At 29.8% G+C, this 22,585-nt stretch overlaps 1 protein-coding gene across 1 annotated transcript in view; it reads left to right on the forward strand.

Annotated features, from left to right (window-relative positions):
- Window positions 1-2,139: 2,139 nt before the first annotated feature.
- LOC148284656 (uncharacterized) overlaps window positions 2,140-22,585 on the forward strand; it is a 214,745-nt gene continuing 194,299 nt past the window's right edge. Inside the window, exon 1 of the mRNA XM_088237032.1 lies at window positions 2,140-2,159. The gene's annotated coding sequence lies outside the window, so the exon portion shown is untranslated. The remainder of the gene's footprint in view (window positions 2,160-22,585) is intronic.

A 22,585-nucleotide genomic window follows, 5' to 3' on the forward strand; every position in this document is an offset into this window, starting at 1 on the left:
ATAAGATACTAGTCAAGGAAAAATGAAATATTGCAATGTAGAACCACCTTAAATCAGTATTTTATATCCCACCTGCTGAAAATCTCTCCCGGAATCTCAAGCTTGGCAGTCACGTTAACCACTATACTACGAAGCGGACTTATCTAAACTCGATTTCCTTTTTCAGGATTTTTACCTGAAAGCAACCATCGAGTCGAAAATACCGGTGGTGAATGTGACGTGGAATAATTTAATGATTTAAGGGTTGTTTTAGTTTACACTCTGTTTAATGACAGGTCATAAGCCCTTTAAATGCCTGGATATCCATATTCCCTTCTCAAAAATGTTTTCCTCTCTGTTGCAACAAGTTTAGATCTAAACAACTCCCTGAGGCGGAAATCCAGCCTGTTTACAAACATTTGAACATACTCAAAACCTTCTTAAATAAATCATTACTTATAAGAACGAAAGACGAGTGATACTTTAATCCACAAATTTGGAATATCCAGTGACCGGTTTTATCGCTTTTGCGACATCTTCGAGATTGGTATCTTTATGAAGGAGTTCAATGTATTTATACAAAACAGAGGTAAGGATAGATAATTCAAAATCCTATGAAAGTAAATTAAATGAAGTTATTTTTATTTTAAGGATCATTGATCAGTTAACTAATGAGTTGTTATAATGCTATTTTAATGAGTTTAGGTATTTTATTTTTAGTGTCCCATCCTTCGTGAGTGTGATTTTTGTCAATTATGACTTAAGGTAAAAAGTCATTAGTAAAAATATATTACAATGGGTAAAGTAATGAAGAATGCACGTGTGTTATATGTTCATTAAGTAATTCTACGTCGGGTTTATTTTTTGATCTAATTTTTTCAAGAATTTCTTGTTTGTCAAGTTTATGGCCTTTAGGTGCAATATGAAATATTTTAACATTATTTTTTAATTCAAAGGAATGTTTATTTTCCATTAAATGATTGGCAAAATTTGAATTATCTTTATAATTAGACCATGATTGTATGTGCTCTTTTATGCGTGTTTTAAAGGCTCTACCCGTTTGGCCTACGTAGCATGTATTTTTACAGTCGTTACAATTAAGAAGGTAAGTTCGTTCCTTAGTTTAAAAATTCATATTTTTGTCTTTAGTATTAACCATTAAATTGGCTAAGGAATAATTACTGTAAAAGGCTGTGGTGCATTCATTTTAATTAATTATTTGTCCAATTCTATCTTTTGTTTTTCCAAAATACGAAAGTTTTGCCCAACGCTTTCGGTCTTCATTATTATTATTTGTTGTCAAACTGTGGGTTAATTTATTATTTACGAGACGCTCTTGTTTTTTTCTTATTAGGTTATCAACTAATGTATCATTATATCCGTTATTTACTTATTATATCTGTTATTATGTCCGTTATTTGCTAGCTAAAAATAATTTTATTTAATTTACTTTCATTTGATTTTGAATTATCTATCCTTACTTCATTTTCATCATTATCATTTTAAGTGCCTCATCCCTTGTGAGTGTGATTTTTGTCAATTATGATAGCTAAAACACAAAGGGGAAAAAGTCATTAGAAAAAATACATTACAATGGGTATAGTAATGGAGAATGCACGTGTGTTATCTGTTCACTAAGTAATTCTACGTCGGGTTTATTTTTTAAACTTTTAATTTCTTGTAATTATGAATGATCTATCCTTACCTCTGTTTTGTTTAAATACATTGAACTCTTTAATAAAAATACCAGTCTCGGAAATGTCGCGAAAGCGATGAAACCGGTCACTGGATATTCCAAATTCGTGGATTAAAATATCACTCGTCTTTTATTTATATAATAAATTACAATGAACTTCCATCAAGAATTTTCACTTACAAACTTAATTTTTTTTTAATAAAAATGACCATAAGAAATAAAAATAACAACTGAAATAGGTTAAAATATAACATTTAAATAATAATATCTAATAATATTAGTTAGTTTCTGAAGGAATTATTTGTATGATAAATAAATACCGCAAAGTGGCCATAATATTGAACCTACTCACCCTCCTTCCACGAAATAGATAAATATGTTTCTTTTGGCAAAGTAGCGGAATTTTTATTATGAATCGATCCATTAATATTTGTGTTTTTTCTCATTTCAGATTCTTTCATCCGAATTGACTTAATCGAAAAGCGTAAGTACCTTTTTATTTTACTTACCGTGTATTATTTCCGTTTCGTCAAATATTTGTATACAATGTTGTTTTTGTTGAATCCAATCAATTTACTTCGAGAACGCCGCGCCGCCCCTCTCAGTGTTTCGTTTCATACTAGCTGGAAGCTAGAAATTCATTTTTGGATTCGCGAACGGTTACATCATGGAAATATTTACAGGTAATTAATGTGTCAAAGTCATACTTAATTTGGATGACTAATACATGCGCTGAAAATGGGTGCGTCCGAAAGAATAATTTTTTTTTGTGATTACAATTTGCATTCATTCCCTAATTATACCGCAACAATTGTGTTTGTTTTTGTTTCAGAAGAAAATATGACCTATTTGAAAAGTATGCACTATATTATTTGTTAAACAATAAATTTAAATTGTGCTAAGTGTTCATAGGAAAAACATACATTTCTATATTTTATGGTAAAAAAAAATCAAAACTTCCGATGAGTTTTTTTTAAAAATGACAAAATACTTTAAAAATAAAAAAAAAATTTAAAACAAAATTTTTTTAAAAATAAAAAAAATTTATCAGTGCTCAATATATATATATTCGAGAAGGTTAAAATATGATTATCTCGTTGCCCCCTTTTTTTGCTTCTAATGCCCCCCAACTCCCTCGAGAGCCAAAATTTTCCCCTTTCCCCCCCCTTTAGAAACCTTAGGAGAGGGCGGATATGCTCTATATAAATATATACTTTTTCAAATACTAAATTTTTTATGAATCAAATATTTTTGTCAAATAATCATATTTAACAAAATTTTTCATCAATGTTTTGAGTATGTCCAAATCCTTGCAGACTGGCTGGGAGTCGTTCATGTTTAAATTTATTGCAACAGATAGAGAAAACATTTTTGAGAAAAACCAGCCAATGACAGGTCATAAACCCTGTAAATGCCTAGACTCCCATATTCCCTTCTCAAAAATGTTTTCCCTCTCTGTTGAAATAAATTTTAAAACAATTTTTCATTTTTGTAAGATAAAATATATCGCATGAGTGGATTTCGAGACCTTTACAAAAAATTTTGCGTCGAGCATGTATGAAACCAAACACTGTTTTGCCCCCAAAATTAAAAGAAAAAAGTAAAAGTAATCTAGATATATTTTCTCGATAAAAAATATAGATTTTGATAGATTTTCTTGCAATAATATAATATAATCTCACGGTAGAGGGAGTTTGAACGTAACAATTTTTCTTTAGAACACATTACAACGTTAAATCACGAAATAGGTCAGATCCTAAGCTTTGCACCTTTATAAGCTCAATTGGTTGACATAAAAAAACGTTTGAGTTTATCCCGTAGAATTAATTTGCTGCACGATTTAAACACTTATCATTTTTAAGTCGTCTTACGAAAAAGACATGAAAATTTTTAATGCTTTTAATTCAACATTTAACAAACTAAACTTCGGTTTACGGTAAGTAATTTACTTCAGTTCAGTGCCGAACAAATCAGCGTTTGCTGTAAAGCATAGTATTGTAATGATCTGTTTGTTAACAGTAAAGGTAAAAAAATGTACAAATAAACAAAATTAAAGTAAAATCAAGTAAATTTAAGTAAAATTAAAGTTAATAAAAGTGTAAGCAAACATATTGTGTACTGTCTATTCCCACCAGGTATTGTAAATACCTGTTCTGAAATAGATAGCATTTTTTAAAAATATAAAAATACAGATAATAATAAAAAAATTAAAATTATTTTAGATATGTTTGAAGATAATTAATTCAAATTAAATAACATATAAAAATATGGAATCTTAAGAAAAATTGTGGAACTAAAAAATCCAAACTGTCAAAGTATACGTAACTGAAAAAATATATGAAAATGAAAAAATATCTAAAAAAATATATGAAACTGAAAAAAAAAATACAAAAGAAATACTCATTAAAAGGTACAAACTGACAGGAAGTAATACATTTGTTAATTAACATTTAAAAAATAAATAAAAAACACACTGATAAATAAAATTTCATCACACAATAACTTTTAATAGCTGCTCAAACCAGCTCCTTCCCATTTTTAAAATCCAATCTTTTGTAACAATTTTAAATTTTTTTCCAACTAAGCGTAACATTTCTTATAGGAACATGTTGCATATACGAGGGCTTATAAAAATTGGATGCCTTTGGGCAAAACAAGTTATTATATGAGGAATATTTGTTTTCCCTTCAGTTTTAAATCTGGTTATTTTAGTATGGGTGACGATGAGCAAAGCTTGATTTATATAAATGCCTTTTTAAATTGTCTTTTTAAAAAAATATCTTACATTTAATATATTGGCTTTACAAAATAATGGTTTTGATTCACAACGGAAAAGCTTTTTGAATATAACTAATATTTGACTTTTGCACCTCTATTAATGGGTCAAGTATGATGGTTACAGCTCCACCCCAGCCCACTATTCCATATCCAATAGAACTCTGACACAATGCGAAATAGACTATTCTCAAATTTTTAAGGTTTAGGATATTTCCCAGAGATCTAAGGCAGTAGATACATTTCCTGAGTTTGCTAGTTTGCGCTTAAATATGAGCCTTCTATCTTAGTGTGTGATCTATACCTAGGTACCGAATTGTTTTGGCACATCCAACAGATTCACATTTACAGCTTCTGTTTTTGCCCATAACACATGTTTGCAAGGGAATGTAAGGGTGAGTTGACGGAAGGCCTGTTTTTGCAAATAATGAATATAAATAAATTATTCCTTAATCCGAGTGTTTAAGAAAAAGCCACTTCGTTATACAAGTGACTTGCTCTTCAAAGTACTTAATATTATTTAACACTGTATATGGAGAACGGTAGTGGTTACAAACTTAAATAGAGACAAATACTTAACCATCAACCGCAACCATAATTCAAGATACTCAAATAGGGTTCTGATACCAAGATAAGGGGTCAACACTTTTCTGGTATCCAGGCAATACTATTACGTCAGAAAAGTCTATAATTTTTCGCCAGAATTATAGAAAAGCGGTAGTATTGTCAAGTTACGAGAACTGTTGACTTCGCTCTTTTATGATTATCATTATCTTAAGAAGAGAGGTTGATGCATGCTGCGGATTAAAAATTCTTACTGAATAGTAAAAATAAAATATTAAACAAAAAATAACAAATAGCAATAATGAAGTTTCGTCTATTTGATTAAATTGTGAATATTTAATTTATGTGTATGCAAAGGTATGTTGTATGTGTATATATTTTATTTGTCTGTTTTTTTCTTTATATGTAAATTATAATTATTTATTAAACTGGCATTGCCTGGCTTAGAACGGGGTATGTACCCTTGTTAGCTGGACAAAGTTTTTAACAAAAAAAAAAAAAATGTATAAAAAAATCCAATATAAATAAATAAAAATTCAGTTTCAGTGCACGTTGGTGTTTCTTATATCATGGGCTCTATTAGCTAATTTTTAATTCAACTATATTGTACGTAAGTGTTAAGTATTTAAACGGATCTTTTTCCCAAATCTTGAGAGTTTTTACCGAAATATTATCGTAAAGGGTGAATCTATTTTACAGATCGCATATTAACCAATTCACATATTTCAAAAGTTTATTCCGAAAAAAATATAAGCATATAATAATCTTTCTAAATACAAATATTAATTAAATATAAAATATGTTTTTAACAATTATTTTTCCCATTACGTAAAATAAAAAATAAATGTTGTGCACATAATGGCGAGTGACGTTTTAAAATAATGTGTTTATTTCTTTTTTAATTAATACATGTTTTTAGAATAAAATATTAATAAAACGAATGCAGTGTTTTCAATCATTGCTACAAAAAAAAGAATTAGGAGTATTACTTTTAACTTATTTCTTAAATATGTTGTATTCCTGACAGCTCTTTTTATTTCCTTTGTTCATTTCATAAAAGAAAAATACTTATGTAACGTACTTATGTTTTTTGACATAGAAACACAACTATTTATTACAATACTTTGAGTTTGTCCAAATGTTTGTTGAGACAAAATACTGGATTGAAAAAATATGGATTTTCAAACATAGACAAAATTCTCAATGTTGCACAGTGTGTTAAGTGGCCACTTAAACCAGCCAATAATAGGTCATTATATGTATTTGGATAATTTATATAGGGCCATTTTTGTAAAAATCACCTTATGTGCGCTTTACAATAAATAAATATCCCAGCATGTCTTGCAGCTACAGAACTCATGGACGGTTGGGATTCTAGTTCCTAGTCTCCAATTATGATATATGGGAGCTAGATTACAGCTCGTCCTGCAGCTACAGAGCGCATGGACAGTAAGAAATCTAGCCCTTTCTTACATATTTTTATTTTATTTTATTTGACAATGAATTTAAGTGTTAAAATGATATTTTTAAAAACGGAATAAACAAATTGATTAAAATAGATGTTTGATTACAACAAGTCTTGCAGCTACTGAGCGCATGAACGGTTAATTTAGATTTTTGATAAAATTAACCTATTGAAGCTAGATTACTAATCGTCTTGCAGCTACAAAGTGCATCGACGAATGAAATGCTAGCAACATCAATTTTATCAATAAATTTACCAAAAGACTTGTAAATGCTTAGACTTCAATATTCTCTTTTCTAAAATGTTCTCCAGCCCTGTTGTAATGTGTTTACTACTATTTATGTTTTCTATATGGATTTATAGTAAACAAATATTTTTAAATAATGATTTTATATCTAATACACTAATTTTTTTAAACAATTAGACAGTAAGAAAAGCGGACGGGGTTTTTTTAAATACAACTTCAAAAAAAAAAAATGTAAATTTTAATTTTTTTGACCGGTAAATTATTTATTTTAAAAGCACTACCCATCTGATTATTCTATGCTATAATATGGATAGTGCTAAATAACAAAGGAAATTACTTGTTATTAATATTGAAATCATCAAATTTGTTGTTAAGCATTTTATTAATTAAATTTGATTAAATAATTTTACATAACTACTTGTCAACTTTTCTAAGTCTATTAGTTTCAAAACGAATCCATCTCTTCATCAGGACACTAATTACACTAATTTGCAAACCCCTGTGTACATCTTTACCGTAATGATGTAAACCACCAATTATGATGAAGGTGTATAGTACGATTTCCGTGTTAGTGTTATTAGTGTCCTGACAAAGATACGGCTACGTCTCATAACCGGTTGACATATAAAAGTCGGTTAGTGGTTATAAACAATTATTTACCATAATTTTATTATTACAATTTTAATATAAAATCGAACCTAGTAATTTAAGCACGGCCATGGTCCGCGAATGCGCGAACCGCTATCACTCGATTTCCTTTAGCAGTCGAGTCGAAATGACTAGCCCAAACGGTATCCCTCGTTCACAACGTTTTAAACTTTACATTTTGTTTTGCTGACCGATATTCTCTCAGAGTAATAACGCTCTTTCGCTTATAGAGCCGCCCATACAACCAAACGCCATTTTAGGATTATTAATTACGAAGTAAGCTATAGTTTACGGCAAAACAATGGGCCCTACGGCCTACTACCGCCGTATATCTTATTTTTTTTATACTTAGGTCAAGAATTGCTAACACAGTGATAAAACCGTCCGTCACACGTTTGTTGTTTATCCAAAAAAATGCAAGGCTTTTGTTTATTCAATTGCATAAAATGGCATCTCTATAAGTGAGTCGCGCATTTTTATCTGATATCTCTTTACAAAAAAAATATTCGATTAAGGTGCCTGAAAATTGTAGCAGTACTGTTTTTTTGTCTTTTCTAGTGTCATTTATTTGTTGTCCACCGTTATATTTGTCAGGTATTTATGTGGAAGTGTCATAAATTAGTATAATATATGATAATTTTATGTCTAGTACTGGTTATTTAGCATAAAGCCTGTCAATAAAGTATTTATCGGGCTTTCTGTTGGCTACTCTCAATAAGGCGTTTTGTACTTTAATTAACGGTTCTTATGTTGTTTTACTTATTCCATATTATTCCATATTATTCTATAATTGATAATTGATTATCCCAATGCACAATGTTCTTTCAAAATAAACGTTTTGTTTTAAACATTTCTGATGATTTTAAATAAACATAATTAAACATAGTTCTTGAATGATAAAATATAAATTGAGGTCAAAATAAATTACGCAAACACAAAATCACGTAACAATACTTTATTGTTAATGAAAATCTAAAGCGTACCTAGAATCCGGTAGATTTTATCTCTTTTAAAATATCCTCTTTACATCGTCCCTTTTTAAACCCCCTGAATTTATGGTCAGATTTCCTTTATACAAACACAATATTTGCGTTGATTATACAAAAAACAAACGGCGTCACTTGTGTCGAAGGTATTATGTATTTTTACACAACTTCTCAAGCCTTTTCAATAATATTTTTAGTACAGTAAATATTTGTCCGCAAACTTTTGGACATTTCCGATGCCTGCGAAATTGTGTATATATAACAGTTGATACATCATATTTTGTCAAAGAAGCCCCAATATTTTTAGGTACAAAGCTTTATTTTATTTTTATTACTATTATTAATCTGGACGGTTTATATAGAGCAATTTTTATGAAAATCACCTCAAAGGCGTTGTACAATCAATATCCCAACACGTCTTGTACCTACATAGCGCGTGAATAGTTGGGATTCTAGTTTTTTGTTTCCAATTTGAACTTAATTTAATAACAGATAATAGATAGGAGCCAGATTATGGCATATTTTGCAGTTACAAAGCGCATGGACGGAACAAAACCTACCCTATTTTAATTATTTTGAATTTAAATTTGGTTATCTAATTATTTTTCAAAATCGTTTACAAATAAAAGCTAAATTACAACATATTTTGCAACTACAAAGTATATTGAGAATCCTTGACACTGCATTAAAATTCAATATAAAAGGGTTACCGGCCCAAAATGTTTTCCTCGTGCCTTTAATTTCGTTTTCTTGGCATAATCAAAACTCACACGGGATTAAATGGTAGAATGCCAAATTAAAATATTTTGTTTTCCCTAGCATATGCCCAAACGATTAACTTCCGTAAACTGCGAACATACTTAAAGCTCACATATTTCAGTACAAAAAAGCTTGTTCAATCAATCAAAGGCGACCGCACGGAATTTTCAAATCAAAGTGAAAATTATGCACGCAAAATGCGATATATATATTCAACGTTATATTTTATAGTTATACCCTTCTTTTAAATCTGGCATTGAAAGGTTTAAGCTCTTGCTGATAAATGAAAATTCCTTTTGATAAAGTATTTTTGCAAACATTTTCGACGGAGTAATAAAAAATTTTAAGGACGAATATTTTTTTTTAACTCGAATAAAAAATAGTTACCAAACGGAACCCTTAACAAAAGAGTCCTATAGCAAAATATCTGGATAATTCAGCCGCCTTGAAACACATGTTCATACAAATGTTAAAATATTTCCTATTTTTTTCATTTTTTTTATTTGTTAATTTTCCATACACATATTATTTACAAAGGGATAAATTTACAAAAATACGCTTTTAAAACTTACATCTTAAAATTAAGCTGTAACATGAATTGGAAAAAATGCCCCATAGACTTCAGCATCAGACCGTGGGCCATTCCTTTTTTAATTATTAAAAAGTTAATGGCAAATAAATATGATATGACATGAACATGAAAAAAAAGAAAAGAAAAAGAAAAAAAACTAAATTAACATTTGCTGATATTACGAAAACATGAATTATTTGCAGAATGCATTTATTTTCAATTTTAATTATTTTTTTAAAGAATATGTCTATTTGTTCCTTCCATGCTGATCCAAGACCTCAAACCTACTTTAAAATGTACCAGTGATTTGATGTTTTGTAGTTCCTTGGTTAGAAAATTGAAGGATCTTGGACCAACATGAACATGTGATATTGTTTATTTCCGAAGACCATAATTAGAGAATTTCGATATTATTACAATCCTCATTTAACCTTTATCTGCACCAAATGGTGAATGGAGCCCGTATTGGTTCTGCAATGGCAGCGCGAAAATTCCTCACTGTAACTTGTTAGAGTATAATATTTATTATTTTTAATTGGTGAAATTCTCAGCATCATAAACTTCTTTGTTTGACCCTACACGGGATGATAAAAAAACAATAAATATTTTCATGGAATAAAATTCTCCGTCACTGTACACCGCCAACAAATGTAGTTCTTAACATTGTCCCTTTTTTGAAAAGGAATATTTATGTAAAAAAAAAAAACTTACAATATTTTTATAATTTAATAACCAATTCGTTTTGTCAAAACACCATGCTTTCTTCAGGGTTAATTACAAACTTACATAATATAAAATTTATACTGTGAAGGTGGAGTGGGTGTAGCTTAGGGAGAAGATAAAATTTTGTTAATTAATAACTTTTCAAATAAAATTTTAAAAGAGTTACCGCATGGCATTGCGTATTTCAATGCCCCTATCGCCATTAGTATAAACAGTCAATTTGTATATCGCCCTTCATCTCATTGTCCCAATGCTTACGGCAATAGGGTATGTTAGTTCATTAGATTGTAAGTAAACCGGAAGAAACAAGTAGTCCGATCAGGGGAGCCAGAATCGTCACCACCCCTCCTCCGGCCAAATAATTTAAAACTTTTAAGCCCAAAAGAAAATCATTGTTCACAAATTCGCTCTATTCCTAGCACCACCCTTTTAAAATCGTAAACTGAGTATCAACCTATTTAATAACTGACATCATCCTAGTCAAGACCTATCAACCAATATATCAACCAACCTATCAACCAACCCATCAACCAACCTTATTAACCCTACGCAATATGAAAACCCAATCCTACATACTAGGACAGCGTTCTTAATTACACATCACGGCGACGAAAGAAATGTTGTTATTTATAATTGTCAGAACGAATCTGTACTTAATTATAAAAAACGCTTGCAAATCCGGCGCTAAAATTAAAATTGATTTTGTCCTTCAGGCGCGGGACAAATAATTATAAAAATATTACCGATCAAAAACAAAGAAAAAATATATACTTTACTTTGATTTTTCCGGAAATCGACTCCCGAACCCAAGTTGCTATAGAAAAACGCATCTTTTGATACAAAACAAGGTGGATAAATCTTAATTCGATTTTCTTTTTTACAATTTTTACTTAAGTGGCCATTGAATTGAAAACATTCGTCCACTGATTTTATTATTTTACATAAATGACTATTTTTGCTCCGCTAAAATACGGAAAAATATGAGCTGTGATACAAAACAGTTTATTTAATCCGCAAAACAACATTTCAAAATTTCATTTGTTATGTAGATGTGATAACATAGAAGAGTTGGGAGTTTTTCAATTTTAAAATATACATCTGCGATTAGGTAGATAACATTCATGCGAAGTTTCTGATTGAATTGCATCATGGAAAAATATAACAGTCCAACGTCGGCGTCGCATTGCTGTGAGCGGTCATAAATTCTATTGTTCAAAAAGCTTACCAAATGCTGGGCTTTATTTTAAGAATTTACAAACCTTTTAAAAAACCAAATACATAAAAAAAATTAATATTATACTTTTGTACGCAGTAATTTGGAGTTTACATCCGTTGTGTGGAGCCCCAATACATAACAAACATAGAAAGGATTGAAAATGTTTAGCGAAAAATTTTAAATTATAAAAACAATAAAACGTTTTGTACTTATAGCTAATCTGCCAAACAAAATGGATTTTTTTACCCTTGAAAATAGACGCACTGTATCTGAATTATGCTATTTACATAAATTATTAAAAAATAAAGTAGACCCTTTTAACCTACTCTCTAAAATTAATCTTAATGTCCCCTTTTGCGTGACAAGAAATAAGTATTTGTTCCATCTGCCAGTCTGTAGCACTAACTATGCACAACACTCTTTTCTCTATCATTCTTGCACTAACTATAATGCTTTTTTTTCATCTATTGATATATTTTACATGCCCCTTAATTTATTTAAAAATAAATTAAGACTAATTATTTCTGTGTGCGATACGATCCCACTTAATTCTAATAATGCTCACACTTACCACACCTAAACACTTACTCTTACACTAATACACATAAACACACATCTACACTTACTCTCATACAAATACACATAAACACACCCTTTTGTTGTAACACAATTTAATAATATGTATGATTCTTATTTAGAAACTTTGCTGGTCGATCTTTAATCAGTAATTTTTGTAATGTTATTAAATCACTGTTTGTTTCTTTAAAATAAAAAAATAAATCATTTTTTATAGTTTTTTTTTACGTGGGTAAAGATACATTCAGAGAGATTTAACGATTTACTAAAAATAATCAAGCTGTTCTTAAATAAGAGCAGCAAAAGTACGATGTTTAAATATGCATATTTTTAAAATTATTATATTTGTTGATCTTTCCAAAGTCAATTATTGAGAAAAAAAAAGAAAATGAGAAAATAAGAAAATGAGATTTTTTTTTTATTTAAAACAATTATTTACACAAAAGTCCTAATGTACTGCACATTTACAGCTAGTCAGTAGAAGTTAGAATCAGGTTATGGTACCGTGTCTAGTATCTCGGACTCACGGCTCAAAGGTCCGTGGTTCGAATCCCACATGATCCCAACTTGATTCCCATTTTATAATAGTGAGTTACTCGTTGAAAATGACACTTAAAATGAAATATTTGGGTAAATCATAAGAACGCAAATATTTATTTTTTCTAAAAAAAAATTGAAATATTGAAATCTCATAGCACTTACCATACGAGTACATGTCTCTTAAATACTAAAACATTCATATCTACTAATGAAAACTGCTATTTAAGTAATAATACGTACTTTTTGAAACACCAAATATTTCATTTTTTTTGCCTAAAAATTAACTTAAAATACCAAAATGTACGTTGTATTACCTGATCAGCCACACTCCTTTTAGGAAAGCAGTATTGGTTGATACTCATTTAAGTTTAAATTATTAGGATTCTACTAACTACAAACCGGCCTTTTCTGAAATATAAATTTTTGATATGTTTTTAATTTTCTTATCCCGTTTCTTTTCAATGCAAACCTTCAAAATTACATTCCACCTTTTCTTGATTTAATCTGGTACTTGAGTTTCTGTTGAGTTAGTATATACATATAAATCTTACACCGCCTTGTCCAAAACGAAGGAATACAAATTAATTCGAAGAAACTAAAAAAGTCATGTAAATCTCAAAACAATTTCAACTCTCGTATTAATTACTGTTTAAAACAATGTTCTTATTTTTGGCAGGCAAACTTTCTTATGTATAACAATGTGAGTATAGCAAAATATGTCTCCATGTAGCTCTCTGTCTTTCCAGACAATTCCGATCGATTCCTGAACTATTGCCAGACACCTACCGATCCAAGTCGGGATGAAAACAACTTTAAAATATATTCATTCTAGCATGAAAATTCGCAATGTTGCATGACACATACATTCAGTTAGTTCGCGTTGTTGGATTCCACGCCAATAGATTTGTCTCCGGTATTGACTGCAATAGCAAAATATTGCAAACAACAGTCAGATAAATTTAAGTCACAGAATTGTGAGCCGTGAAACGTTACCTTGCATTTTTTAAAGATAAGGAAACACCACTGTAATAGTGATAAACTATACGTCAAAGAAATAAAGTAGGAGTTCGCATATTAGTATTTTTATTTTGTTAAATCACAAATCCACAATTACGTTTTTTAAATACATCGCACTTTTAGAACGAAAACGACTTAAATAAAAAAAAACTTTTAAATGAGTTAAGATCATAAAACGACTTCAATGAACATTATTCATAGTTCTGTTGATATATCATAAAATAATAGTCTTTTTTACCTTATAATATTTTTATTTTTTTACGCTTTTCATTCATAGATTCATAGCTCCGGTATAATTTTTAACTCGATATTTGGTGCTTACTTCGAAAAACACAAAACAATCGCCGAACAAAAACGAAGGTGTTACAATTGACATTATTCTTTTGCAGTTTCCCAAAAAGGTGATTTTTTGAGTTGAGTCGTTTTCGTCCAAAAAGTGCAATATGTAAGTACATAATACGATATTGTTATATTTGACATTTTTATCTATCTAATAGAGCAAGAAGCTTGTGTTAAGAAAAGGAGTTTGATTCTCAGTTTATATTAGGTAGGTATAATTTTTTTAAATAATATGTGTAATTTTCAAAACATTCACAAAATTATATTGAAAAAAAATATTTCAAAAGTGATGAAAAAAGTAAGGTTTTCTATGATTCTTTCGTTTGATATACCAAAACTTTTTATTGGGACAATTAAAAAATATAGTTAAAAATATAAGTGTCCTTATTCAGCAAGCCAATGCCTGAGTCAGTATGACAATTTTTGAGTCACTTTTTAAAATTTTTGTTCAACAATTATTTTCTCGTGCATTCTACAGAAAATTTAATTATTGTTTGTAGAACATACAATTTTCTATAATTAACTGCAAAACATGTTTTTTAACCCCGATACTTACTGAAATACAGAGCTTTAAAGATCATTTATTTTCAAAAAAAATTAGAAAACCATTACAAATAACTCACATTAATTCTGCAATGCCGTTGTGTTTTTTAATATGCGAGTCGCCAGATCTTAAAACCCTCCCCGCCAGATCTTGAAGCTGCAATAGAGCAATGCAAACTAGCCTTTCTGCAGCTGCATGTCTTAGAACACCCTTTATTACATTGACGAAAAATAGTCAGCTGTAGCGAATCTAGTGCAGCGTTTTTTGTTGTTTTTTTTTTAATCTGCCGTCGCCTGCTTTTCATTCAAAAGCTTCTTTTCTCTGCCCTTTCATGTTTGGACTTAATGATACGTAATGAGTGACACCAGGCTACATCTTACGTTGCTGGCTGGAACTAAAATTTAGTTTTTAGACTTTTGAAAAAGCTGGCAGTGCAAATCGCAATGGTTTAAGCATTCGCGTCTGCACCGTACAAATCTAAAAAGTTGTAAATATTGTTATCCAATTTGATTAAAAATAGCTTCTAGGTCTCTGAATACATTTACTGTAATACTTCAACTAAATAAGAATGCTTTTGAAAAGCACCGCAAAATGTGGTTATCCCATTGCCAAATAGTGCCGGTTGTGATTTTATACTACACTTGCATATATGCACGCTCAAATCGAAAGCAATCGTTATTTTTCGGAAAATTTGTATAATTCAAAATATTTAAATGCGTTTTATTTTTCTTTAATTAATCAAATAACGTCAATGGTAAAATTTTTAATAAAATAAATAAAACAACTTTGTTTTTAACCACTAATTTTTATTTTTCACCGACCGGTTTCAAAGCAAACAAGATTCTTTGTCAAGGTTTACGTAACTGAAGAAGCGTGTTTGCTTTGAAACCGGTCGGTGAAAAAAAAAATTCGTGGTTAAAAACAAATTTGTTTTATTAATTTAACTATAATAAATAACCACAAAGTTAGTGCTTCAAATATAAACTTTATATAGGTAAAACTTTTATTTCGGTATTTTTCTGTCCAAAGTTCATTTTTCACAAGTCACATTTACGTTTATACGAGTTACATGTGGTTTCTCGTGGAGCCAATGACAGAATGCTTTATTTAGGATTATTCTTGAACTCGGGTTAAAGGTTTATTTCTACCTTTCCAGAGCTCAAGGATGCTCAAGATGTACAGTCCAGCAATCGAAGCTGTCAATACCTTCACGTAACTTGCATTCATGTTCGCTCTTGTGTAAGCAGCGCAGCGTGTTCAACTTTGCCATTATTTATTGTACATTAGCTTCATTGTGTTTAAACGGATAATACTACTTGTCGAAAAACTTATGTACGTACGATGTTTTGGGTTCAGATTCGATTAATTTTTGAAAAACTAACTTTGTGATTATCCACGCTAGTTTATTTTAGTTCACAAAGGAACAACCATGTTCTAAAACCATTCGGCATATTCAATATGTAGGTAGTTATTACATATTAATTTGAAAAATAAAATATTAGCATTTTTATGATTTACTCATTTTAAGGCCCATTTTCAACTCAAAGGTCTTGAACACTACAATGCCTTACATGACTACTCGAAAAATTATATTGGAGACAAATTTTAAATCATTTTTCAAAATTGCGCGATGACTATTGCACTTACCGGACGAGATAAAACATGACTTGTGTTCAAAATATGTTTTCACAACTCTAACGGATTTTCAAAATATAAATAAATCATTTTCAAAATTTTAAATAACTGTGCTACAAATTAGGAATCCAGATTTTGTAGACTGTGATTTGAATCTCGGACACAATCCGTGAGTTTACAAAATTAAAATTACTCTTTAAAAAAATTAATATATCCTCTTTTGATTTGTGAGAATTTTTTATTTTATTTTATAGTCTAAAAAATTTTACGGACATACTACAAAAAGCATATGGTACAACAGGTAATGTGAGTTGCTTTATTACTTGGAAAAGTAATGTAAGAAATCCAATTTTCCTTAGAAAAACACAAATTAAACAATGTTTAAAGGGTATACTTTGTGTTGGCTGAAATTGGATTTCATTGGAAAATAAAAGTACAATAAAGAAACAAATACAAACTACAGTACTGGTGGTTGGTTACTGCTAACGTTTCATCTCCCATAGCAATGTAATAAAATTAATATATTCCGAAAATCCCCAACGTTTTTAAAAGTAAGTACCCAGGGGTAATTGAGTTTACTCGCCTTTTTGATAAACAAACCCTCTGATATTTGTATACTGATTTTAGTACAATAACGTAATTTCTTTTATGATAATGCTAAAAACGTGAGCAAAGGAACAAATATCAGATAATTTTATTCGGCGGAAACTAAAATCTGTATTGGTATCCGATACTGACAGAAAATGCCTTACACAAACGAAATTATCGAGAAAAATTATCTCATTTTGTAAACAGAACAAATTGATTAAGAAAAAAAATATTAATTAATTTTGTTGCCTTGAATCCTAAATTTGATTCAAGGATATACGAAATCCTTGAAAACATTCGATGTATTTCCTTCATAAAATATTTTATTGTTATTATAATGTAAAGCTTTAATTGGGGTAATAAGTTGATACTCATTTAAATTAATTTAATTAAAAATCGTTTTAAAGATCAACCTTAAAAAGCTTGACAAGTGATTGCATATTATTTGTAGCTATCCAAATGCAGGAATGGTATTTTCCAAAATTAATACTACATAAGATGAAAAAAACATTGACCAGAGAGTTCATCTTACTAGGATGACCTATTTTAAGAAGGACTGTACTGAGTTTAATGAGTACGAGAACGAACGTATAGCAATGAAATGAGGAATTTCAGGGCTACCAAATATTGGATTTAATAAATATTTTAAATTAGAGCGTTTGATTGTACTGCAAAGTTTCTCGAAAATTCATTAAAAAAATAAGAGAAAACGTTTTAATGAAAATGAAATACATTTAAGTTTGTTAGTGAAAATTCTTGATAAAGGTTCATTGTTATTTATTATATAAATAAAAGACGAGTGATACTTTAACCCACAAATTTGGAATATCCAGTGACCGGTTTGAGAGACTGGTATTCTTATTAAGGAGTTCAATGTATTTATACAAAACAGAGGTAAGGATAGATAGTTTATAATCACAAGAAATTAAAAGATTAAAAAATAAACCCGACGTAGAATTACTTAGTGAACAGATAACACACGTGCATTCTCCATTACTTTACCCATTGTAATGTATTTTTACTAATGACTTTTTACGGTTTGTGTTTTAGATATCATAATTGACAAAAATCACTCTCACAAGGGATGGGGCACTTAAAATAAAATACTTAAACTCATTAAAATAGCATTGTATCAAGTAATTAATACCCCAAAAAGTATGTCATCGAATATATTTATTCGGTGTCTTACTCAATGATTATTATTACAATTTATTTTTCTTTGTTTTCTTCTTAATTTATTTTCATTTGCTAATTTTTGGTGAAATACATGTCTGGCTTTATGTTAATATATGCGAAATATGTAAAAGCCTACAGGGGGTGTAGAAAAAATTGATACTCTCTCATTTGGTATACTTGTCGCTCATTTGGGGATTTACCACTAATAAAGAGAGCTATATGAAACATGTACGGTATACCAATAAAAACGCATTTTTAAGAAATTTACAAGCTTACTGACATTCTTCCATTTTTGGTTATACCGTTTTATGGGATCGCAAAAACTGTGCTTCTAAATAAAAACTCTCTCACTAATGTTAGCCATACCTTAAATCGTGACGTTAACTAGTATAATACGCGACCGAGTCAAAACATTCACGTACTTGGATCATGCATGACAAGGTTTGGTCTAAGGCCTAAGGTATCTACTGTACCTTGCTTGTGGTGAATACAACAGGCTATCGGAGTCCTATGGAATATAAAAAAATGACAATATGGATGAAAATCTGTTACTGGAGGAGGTACGTGAAAGGCGAATTTTTAAACAAAGATATTTATTTTATTTATTTATTCATTCATTTAAAATTACACTCGTATAAATATTAATTAACATATTAGGGCTTTTGAGGTTGTGCCTGTGTCAAACTTTAATAATTTACAGTAAAAATACAAAGTAGAATTAATTAGATTAAATTATAATGACATGTGATGCAATAGACCGAATCTTGTCATGAGGTAGTAATTTTTATTTTTTTGTCCTAGCTTTAATTTGGAAGTTGTATTTTAGTAGTGCCTGTATTTAATATAAAATATTGTATTTACCATCGTAAGAATAGACTGCATAAGTCCGTCAAATAAATAGAATAACAATCCAAAAAAACATGGTATAAGTATTAAATAATAAAATTCCAAAGAATACAATGTAAAAAATGTAATTGGGTATAAATATATAAATATACATTATACAAATTTAGATTCATACATAATCAAATAAAAAAAATAATAGTATCAGTAAAATCAATAGCAAAATAATATATTTACAAAAATATAATTGAAATGATAATTGAGATATGGTTTCTAGAAACTCACTCTATACTATAGTAAGAAATAGGAGTAATAAATAATATGCCAAATAAGAGTGAGTACTAAATTAAATTATACAAACATACATAGTGAAAAAACATAAATATATCTCATAACAATGTCAATTTTTGCTGATTGCTAATCTCGAACTTTAAAACAATTGACAACCTCCCCCCTTTAGATGTGCAGCAACCAATTGAAAACATTTTTAATAAATACATTGCCACTTGTATTATATTCTTACTATATACTTCTTACTAGTTACTTAACTTGCCATATTATTTTGGTTTTATATACATATTATAACTTATTACCCTTTTTTTTACTATTTTTTATGCCAAACTGAATTTGATGAAACTCCTGGGAGTACAAAAAAATTGTATGGTTAAATAATAAAATAAAAAAATATTTTGAAATTTTCATCTTTACTGTTTTTTTAAAACACATTTAATTTTATAACAAAATAATCAGTCTCAAAAGCAATAAAGCCGGTCATTGGTTATTCCAAATTTGCAATTAGTCATATGTCATAATATGAAACAAAGGAAAAATATGTTTTTGATGGCGTAAGAGTGAAATTGATCAAATATGGGAAAGTCCAGTCAAATGAGACAAATCGGATGAAAAAAATCTCTAGAGTTTTCGAAATGGTTTTGAACGCTTCCTTTAAGGGTGGGTTGATGTGTGTCAAAAGTCTCCGATGGTGGGGGGTGAGCTCGAGAAGAGGGAGGGGTTTAAAGGTACCATTTTTCAGTTTTTCGCATAAATCTCGGAAACTAATACTCTTACCGAAATATATTGAAAGACAACATTATAGGTGATAAAATTGCCTTTATTTTTTTTTTTAATTTAACGTTTGGTTGCCGAGTTATGAGCTTCTAAAATTTGGATGCTAAGGCATGCATATTTAGCGTTCAAAATTCTTTTAAATTTATTTTATTTCATGCAATAAGCTTTTACATGGAAATAATGTGTGTAGAAATTAAATTTGTAGTCTTTCAGAGGAGGAAATGTATTGTGTGATGTTGCAATTTTTTTAGTAAAATTTGACTGGCCTAGGATACGAACTTACGAAACAAAGGAGTGATATACCATGTAGCCAGATGACTGCTCTACACTTATATTGTATGTTTAACATGTTTGTATCAAACAACAATTGTGTTTCTCTAATTAGCAGTGCAGAAGGTCTGTATTATACAGAATATCAAATTCGGTTATATTGTGCAGTGTGTTCTCTAATCTGCAGTAAACGCTGCACATGTGGACGCTATAATATCAGCAAACCTCAGTTTCTACCAAAAGGAGTCTTGTTTGCTTTTGACGTCTACATAATTGATAATTGTAAGTGATCAGAACCGAATGCGGTTCGTCCGATCAAAAGCTTTGAGGAATCGGAGAAGGTAATCAATTAGTTTCAATTAACTTGCATTTGAGATAGCGAGGTACAGCAAATTGATCTTAGATACGCTTTTACAATAGAAATAGTTTTTCACTTTTCCAAATAAATTTAATAATTAAGGAACAGTATTATAAAATCATTGCTGTGTCCGGGTGGATCTGTCAAACCAAATCATTGAAAGGGTCGAGAGTTTCAAATACCTGGGAGTATATGTTAAAGAAAATGGCTGCTTTCAAAGATAACTAGGAGTGCGGTTAGCAGTAGCAGGTGACACATTCAACAGTACAAATACTGTCTAGAGATCGGATATTTACTCAGTAAAAAACCATATGCTGCCTATATAACGCCTACATAACACCTATTCTCCTCTACGGATTTGAATCGTGCCAGAGGTGGCACGATTCAAAACCGAGGGGTAGCGCCCAAAAAAGCAAAATTCTGAGTTATGAGAAGAGGTGTCTCAGAAAAATCTTGGGTGTGCGGTGGTGAATTTGTGAGCAATGAAGTAAGAAAAGAACGGACGCAGCAAATTCCGGTGACTGTCATCAAGCGAAGTCGATAAGGCCATATACTGCGGATGCCTCCTAAATCACCTATACCAACTAATAACAAGCCATACGCCCCGTTAATGTTCAGACTATATTACGTACCCTTTATTAAAATGTTTTGTATTATTATTACTATTATTTTTATATGTACAATTTAAAATATAAAAAATATTTTTTAAATAAATAATTGTAATGCAAAACCTATTTTTGAAGGCTATATAATACGAGCAGTCTAAACATTTACATGTACAACTTCGCTGAAATCAAGTGAGGGTTATCACTAGAGCCCTTACCTGAACCTTTTCGAGACTTCTAGATTTTCATAATTTTGCTCTTGTTCTTTTTTTTTAAATAACAAAATAGACGAACTTAAAAACGGCAAAGATAAACAATATACTAAAAACAAATGCTCAGTCATAAAAGAGAATTTCCAAAAAACAGCTTATGAACAAATAAAATTGACAATATTTTTTTAAAAAACATAAATACATTTACATTAAAAATATACGTTGCATTTTGAAATAAGTAAGTTAAAATATTTTCTACATTGTACGTAAGTAACAATTTATTGTTGTTTTCAGTTTGATAAAGTTTTTGAATAGGAATTTATGTTAAGTGCACTACTTCTAAAAGCCAACATTTATTTTACCGGTAAAATCGTTATCCAAGCGCTTCAAGTGTTTTGGGCGTCGCACATCGGCGTCAACGTCCGCATCGCGTCCGTTAGAAGAGAAATGTTCTGTCCACCTTCCTCTTAGGATTCACTTGTAGACCGAAAGGGTGGTAAACACTATTAGCACCCTTAATGGTCCTTGTACCGATAAAAGATCCTAACTTAAAATTGGCAAAGGTAAAGAGTCATAGAATTTAGTATGCTTTGAGGCAAATGTCAAAGCCGATGTTTAGAGACCATGTAAAATTTAATATACATACGTATGTAAAATGTGGCTTAATTTGGAATTATTTTTTCATTTATAAAAAATATCTTCATTTGATATGAATACAAAATTAAAAAACAAACATGTATTATAAATCAAAAATATTTTGCATATTTATCTAAGAACTTTTAACTCTTAAAGTCCACTGGCTCAAAAAAATACGTGCCAGGCGGCTTTGGGTCAAATTAGACCCAGTTTTAAATGTTGCTTTGCAGGCATTTTCTTGGGTTTTATAGTATTATTATTTCATCATAATATGCTCAAAATCATAAAAAAACGTGCGGTAAAGTTTTGTCTACAATTTTTCATGACTTAGCTAAGGAACATGATCGATCGTTTACAATGGGTCTAATCGGAACCGATTTCCAGTAGGTGTAAGTTAATATGTATTATTATGAACTATGTTTTTTCATGTGTATTGCATATATCTACATTATATATACTTATTAAGTAGGTAAGTATACCCGTTCCGAGACAAATGCAAGTTGTTTGGAAGTGGAGTATGGGTTCATATCATTTAGATAATATGTTATT

The sequence above is a fragment of the Micrasema longulum genome, unplaced genomic scaffold (assembly GCF_059751315.1).
Source record: "Micrasema longulum isolate JH-2025_06_02 unplaced genomic scaffold, ASM5975131v1 h1tg000099l, whole genome shotgun sequence".
In the NCBI taxonomy this organism is placed as follows: domain Eukaryota; kingdom Metazoa; phylum Arthropoda; class Insecta; order Trichoptera; family Brachycentridae; genus Micrasema; species Micrasema longulum.